Genomic DNA, 6,175 nt, shown 5'->3' with positions numbered 1-6,175 from the left:
GAAAAGTATTATAAGATGGCAAAGAGATTGAATTGAGTTCTGAATAAATCCCAACCAAGAATACATGCAAGAAAAAGCTTCTAAAAAGGCATAACAAAATTTTTATTTTGGCTGAAGAAATGCACTATTCAAAGAACCTCAAGAATATATTAGAAATTATGAAGAAGTATTATAAGATGGCAAAGAGATTGAATTGAGTTCTGAATAAATCCCAACCAAGAATACATGCAAGAAAAAGCTTCTAAAAAGGCATAACAAAATTTTTATTTTGGCTGAAGAAATGCACTATTCAAATTGAACCTCAAGAGAAACAAAGAACAGATAATCTAAAATCACCTACTTGTGAGAAAAAGCAACATTAGAAAGGGTCTAAATGAGAAAATATAGAAAATATCTTCCAATGAACAGAGTTAAAAGAAAAGTTTTAAATAAATATAAGCAATAACTTCGAGAAATGGATAAAGAGTATAATATAGCATTCATGTACAACAAACATAAACTATGATAAGAAATAATAAACAGTAATCATAAAATTATAAAATTCAGTTATGAAAAAGTAATCAAATTTTTGCTGAAAGATTGTGCCAAAGAAACAGAGCCATAACAGACAGAATGTCTTTCTAATTGCCATAGAACTTACATTTTGCCTGGTGTGTCAAAGTGTGTGTTTACTTAACCAAAACTAAACACAACATTTTAAAACAAATTAATGTGGGCAAGTTTTTGAGTTAAAATTAGGCATTTTGTCATAATCATATATAAATATTTTTAAGAGACATGAAGTATCAAAAAAAAGCAATGAGTATACTGGTATTTTTGTGTACGTAAAATTAATTTTAGCCTCGAGTTCCACATTTTTATAAAGAACAATTTTTAAAGGAATAGAATCTTGAAATTAAGATGGAAAGTATCCCTCCAAATGCAAAACAAAAATTTTGGTAGTCCCAAGATGAAGTCCCAGTAAGGATGTAGCCTGTGTATATTTAAAAACAATAACAATAGCATATGAAAGGAGTAAGATGGTTCAGAGCTGAAGGAAGACCTGCTTTCACATTGACAGTGGCCACAAGATACAGTACAAAAAAAAAGACAAGTAGACTCAATGTGGTGACATTTTAAAACAAAAAGATAATAGTACAACTATTAAAAAAAAGCTGCAGAATAAAAATAAGCAAGATCACAAGCAAACACACACACACACACACACACACACACACACACACACACACACACAAACTACCTAGTTTATTTACAATGAAGAAAGAATCAAAGTGGCATTAGGTTTTCTCTCAGAAAAACAATTCTGAATTGAAAAAATAATTCAAAGTTCTGAGGGAAAATTATTTATAATTTAACTTCCTTTTCAATATCAATATATATCTATCGGTTTATCTGTTTTGTGATCTGTCTACCTACCTGCCTACCTATTTATTAAAAGCAGATTTTGAAATGCAACTTGTGGAAGATTTTATTTTCAAAAAATGTCAAAAGCAATATTTCTGATCCAGTATTTGTTACAGAACCTTGATATAACTCATCAAGACATGCAGTTTACTCCCCATTTTCTTGAACCTGGAAAGTACATTTCAACAGCCATGATAGAATAGTATCATTGATTATATAAAACTTTTAAAAATTATATAGGATTAAAAAAACAAACAAAACACAACCAATTTGGAGAAAATACTTGAAAAATATAGGAGACAAAGAGTTGCCATACATAATTTGTCTAAAAACTCTTAAAAATTAATAGAAAATTATAACCACAAATTAAAAATTGGACAAAATTCATATATGACCAAGTCACAGCAAAAGAAATGCACGTAAGTAATTAAATATAAAAAATAAGTATAACTCACTAAATATCAATAATATGCAAACTGAAATGGAAGTGCGTTGTCACTTTTGCTCATAATATTGGCAAAAGTAGATTTTAGATTCACAATATTTACTGTAGAGTTTGTGATATTAAAGACCCTTAAGCATGACTTTAATATGAACAGCAACTTACAGTATCTAACTAAACTTTAAAAAATTAAAATATTGCCCTAACCGGTTTGGCTCATTGGATAGAGCGTCAGCCTGCAGACTCAAGGGTCCCAGGTTCGATTCTGGTCAAGGGCATGTACCTTGGTTGCAGGCACATCCCCAATAGGGAGTGTGCAGGATGCAGCTGATCGATGTTTCTCTCTCATCGATGTTTCTAACTCTCTATCTTTTTCCCTTCCTCTCTGTAAAAAAAAATCAATAAAATATATTTAAAAATTAAAATGTCTATATTTATGGTACTGTGGATTAAATCTCTACAACTTATGTACTATTCATTGCAAGTTTGTGCCCCTAAATATCTGTCCTTTTGCCCACCTCCCATCCCTGCTAAGTTTGTGTCTTACAAACTTTTACAAATTTGACTATTTTAGATTCCACATTTGAGTTATACTATATAGTATAATCAAACTTGATAAGAAACTAGACCTTAATTAACCCCATCACTAGAAATAAATAATAATTGTGTAATGTGATAGAGTTACTATACATTACATTATTATCACTACAATGGCAACCATATTACATACATAAGTGTATCAAATGTGCATGCTTTGCACCTTAAATTTATACAATGTTATTTGTCAAATATACCTCAATCAGAAATAAACCCTTAACATTAAATTTCTCAAATCAATAGTTCCACATGTAGGGATCTATCATACAAAAATATTTAAATAAATATGTGTGTTTGTATGTGTACATGTCCTTAACAAGGAAGTTAATTAGAGCAGTGTTACTGACTCCCAAAGTTAATAATGCCCATATGCCCATCCTTAAATTCTGGCACATACTTAGCACAAAGTATAAGATAAAATAATACAACAGTTAAATCAAATAAGGTAAATGTTTTATATACCTACTAGAGGCCTGATGCACAAAATTCATGTAGGAGTAGGCCTTCCTTCCCCTGACTGCCGGCACTGGCTTCCCTCTGGCGGCCAGCAGGCACCCGAGACCCGGGCTTCCCTCACAGCCTTGGCTTCATCTGTAAGGTTGGCAGGCAAGTAGCTGTGTGTGAATAGCATATAAGTAATATCAATTTTTATTTATGTAGTTCAGTGTTGTTTTATTTTTCAAAAGTGTGAATATATATTATTTATTTTTTAAATAAGAATAGGTAAAATAAATTCTACAAGTTTGGTAAGATTTGGTGGGAACAGATTACCTTTGCTTAATGTAGGGTCACCTGAGACAACTCTAATGGAGCTAGAGGATTTGCATATAAAATCACTCATTTACATGACTGTGATGTTGGCTGTTCATTCTCAGCTGGGAGTGCAGCTAGAGTTGCAGGCTGGGGTCTTGTTTCTTCTCCCTGTCACCTCTTCATCTAGCAAATTTTATCATCTATACTAATAAAAGGATAATATGTTAATTAGACTGGGTTGACCTGACGTCTTCTAGAGGTTCCACTTCCTCCTGCAGGGGGCTGAGGCAGAGGCAGATAGGCACAGTGGTGGGGGCCAAGGCAGAGGCGGTTGGGGGCCATCAGGATAGCAGGGGAGCAAGCAGTTAGGGGCACAATTGGGCCAGCACAAGGGAGCAAACAGTTAGAGAGCAACCAGGGCAGTGTGGGGGAGCAGGCAGTTAGGGGCACGATCAGGGTAATACAGGGGAGCAAGCAATTAAGGGATGAACAGGCTGGCTCAGGGGAGCAGGCAGTTAGGGGCACAATCAGGCACAACAGCGGAACAACCGGAACAACCGAACAATGGAAGAACCGGTCACTATGACATGCGCTGACCACCAGAGGGAGTGTGTGGAACATGGTGGGCATTGGCTGTGGCGGGATGGTGGAGCAGGTGAGCGGGGATGCTGAACCAAGGTGGGGTGCTGGTCGGTGGCTGTCATCGGGCAAGCCTCTGGTGGTTACTGAAAATTCTTTGCTCCTTGCGCCGCAGTCCCACCCAGTGCTTGCATCTACTGCTGGCGCTGGCTCTGCTTGCACCCACTGCCAGTGCTGGCCCTACTTGCACCTGCAGCCAGTGCTGGAGCTGCTGCTTGGATTGGCTGGTCTCGATCGTATGGCACAGTCAGCAGGTGCGAGCAGCGGTTGCCAACCTTGATCACCCCTCAGGGCTTCTCCATCCCCTCCTCTCCTGATGGGTGATTGGGGCCAGCAGCCATCTCTTGCACCCGCTGCTGGCGACTGCCTCCTCACACCTGCTACTGGTGCCAGAGCTGCCGCTCACACCCACTTCCAGCGCCAGCCCACTCATACCCACAGCTGGTGCTGGAGCCACTGCTTGCACCCACTGCCAGCACCCGGCAACGGTCCCAATCGCTCGGCACAGTCAACAGGTGCAAGCAGCGGCTGCTGGCCCTGATCGCCCCTCAGGGCTTCTCCATCTGCCCCTGCTCCTGAGAGGCCATCAGGGAAGCAGCTGCCACTCGCAACTACTGACGGTGCCAGCCCTACTCACACCCGCTACTGGCACCAGTCCCAATCGCTCTGTGCTGTCAGCGGGTGTGAGCAGGGTTGGTGCTGCCAGTGCATGGGAGCAATGGCAGGGGGAGCAGAGATGCCAGCAGAGAGGGGACTGGGGGCCACGGCAGAAGGGGCCAAGCAAGGGTGTGGAGGATGGGCAGAGACACGCCCCTATGCCCATTGCAGCCTCGCGGCCCACAGTTGCTTTCAAGGTGCGTGAATTCATGCACTGGGCCCCTAGTGTTATATAAGACAGTCTCAGAGTAGTTGAATTCTCATATGGTAATTTGCATCCCCAGAAAGAAATAGAACTTGGAAAATGTTCTTAATGCCTAGAGTTAAAGCTGCTAAAACATCACTTCCTCCACATTTTATTGGACAAAGCAGTAATGACACCAGTATAGATAAAAGGAGACTGATGTACACAAGGTCATGAATAAAGAAGAATATGGTTCACTGAGAGCCATTAAATTAATATGAAGGTTTGGACTGATTAAAATAGCTGGAAAAAATGGATAGAGATTGATTGATCTAAGAAGGGAAATAGCCAAAGCAGGATGGATACCATACTTTCACACAGATTCCTCTCAAATCCTTAATTGTCCTCTGAACTCAACGTGTTCAAGGAATACACAGACAAGCCAAGCAGAAAAGACCAGCATGCAATTAGAAAAGGATGAGCAGAATTCCAGCTGCTCCCCACTGCCAGGAAGTAAAGGGGAGAAGTTTGAGTCTCACCACATTAGAGAGAACAAGCAAAAACTCCAGGCTTTCTATTGAAATCACAGAAAAACCACATTTTAGGGAGACAATCTATATGCAAGGAATAAAGGATTCATCTTAAGAATAATTGTAAAACCCAAGCTATCTCATCTTAACAAAGTATAAAACAAGCTTCTGGAAATCAGTGTGGTTAGTCAGTCATTTTACTCTCTGTCAGAACACATGCCAACATTCTTCAGAGGAAGATGAGAGAATCCAAATTCTCTAAACATGTTACTCAAGTTTACAATAGAATATGACTCATAGTCAAAATAAATAAACAATCAATGGTAAAAAATCATCCAGGTATCAAAATGAGTAGACAAGGACTTAATAATTATGTTAAAAGTTTTGGCAGAGGGGAAGAGGTTTGGGGGGACTGGGTGAAAAATGGCAAGGGATTAAGAGGTACATATTGGCAGTTACAAAACCATCATGGGGATGCAAATCACAGCATAGGGAATATAGTCCATAAAATTGTAATAACTATGTATGGTGCCTGGTCGGTGTTGAAAACATTGGAGGATTATTTTGTAAAGTATATGATTGTCTAATTACTATGCTGTACATATGAAACTAATAGAAAATAATATTGAATATAAGCTGAAATTGAAAAATAAAATTTAAATTAAAAATATGTAAAATGATGTAAAGAAAAATATAAACAGAGAATATTAGTAGAGAAAATTTAATATCTGAAATAAAAATTATAGTATATTGGGTGGTTTTACAGGTAATGGGAGAAGCCAAAAAATAAGGTCAGTGATCAAATATGTGGCAGGCAGAATCATGTCCATCAAAGTGGTACACTTCCTCATGCCCAGAACCTGTGAAAATGTTACTTTACATGAAAAAAAAAGAAGTTTTCAGGTGTGAGTAAATTAAGGACTTTGAGATGGAAGATTATCCTGGATTGTCTGCAGGGGCCCAATGTAA

The 6,175-nt window shown here is 38.4% G+C and overlaps 1 long non-coding RNA gene across 1 annotated transcript in view; it reads left to right on the top strand.

The window, feature by feature from the left end:
- LOC107184570 overlaps positions 1-4,826 on the top strand; it is a 19,007-nt gene extending 14,181 nt beyond the window's left edge. The window contains exons 2-3 of the long non-coding RNA XR_001515423.1: positions 477-483; positions 4,816-4,826. This is a non-coding gene — a long non-coding RNA (uncharacterized LOC107184570). The remainder of the gene's footprint in view (positions 1-476; positions 484-4,815) is intronic.
- The last annotated feature ends 1,349 nt before the right edge of the window (positions 4,827-6,175 follow it).

This window comes from Myotis davidii, unplaced genomic scaffold (genome assembly GCF_000327345.1).
Source record: "Myotis davidii unplaced genomic scaffold, ASM32734v1 scaffold1366, whole genome shotgun sequence".
NCBI lineage: Eukaryota > Metazoa > Chordata > Mammalia > Chiroptera > Vespertilionidae > Myotis > Myotis davidii.
Note: the sequence above shows the minus strand (reverse complement) of the source record. Positions and strands in the feature narration are given on the sequence as shown.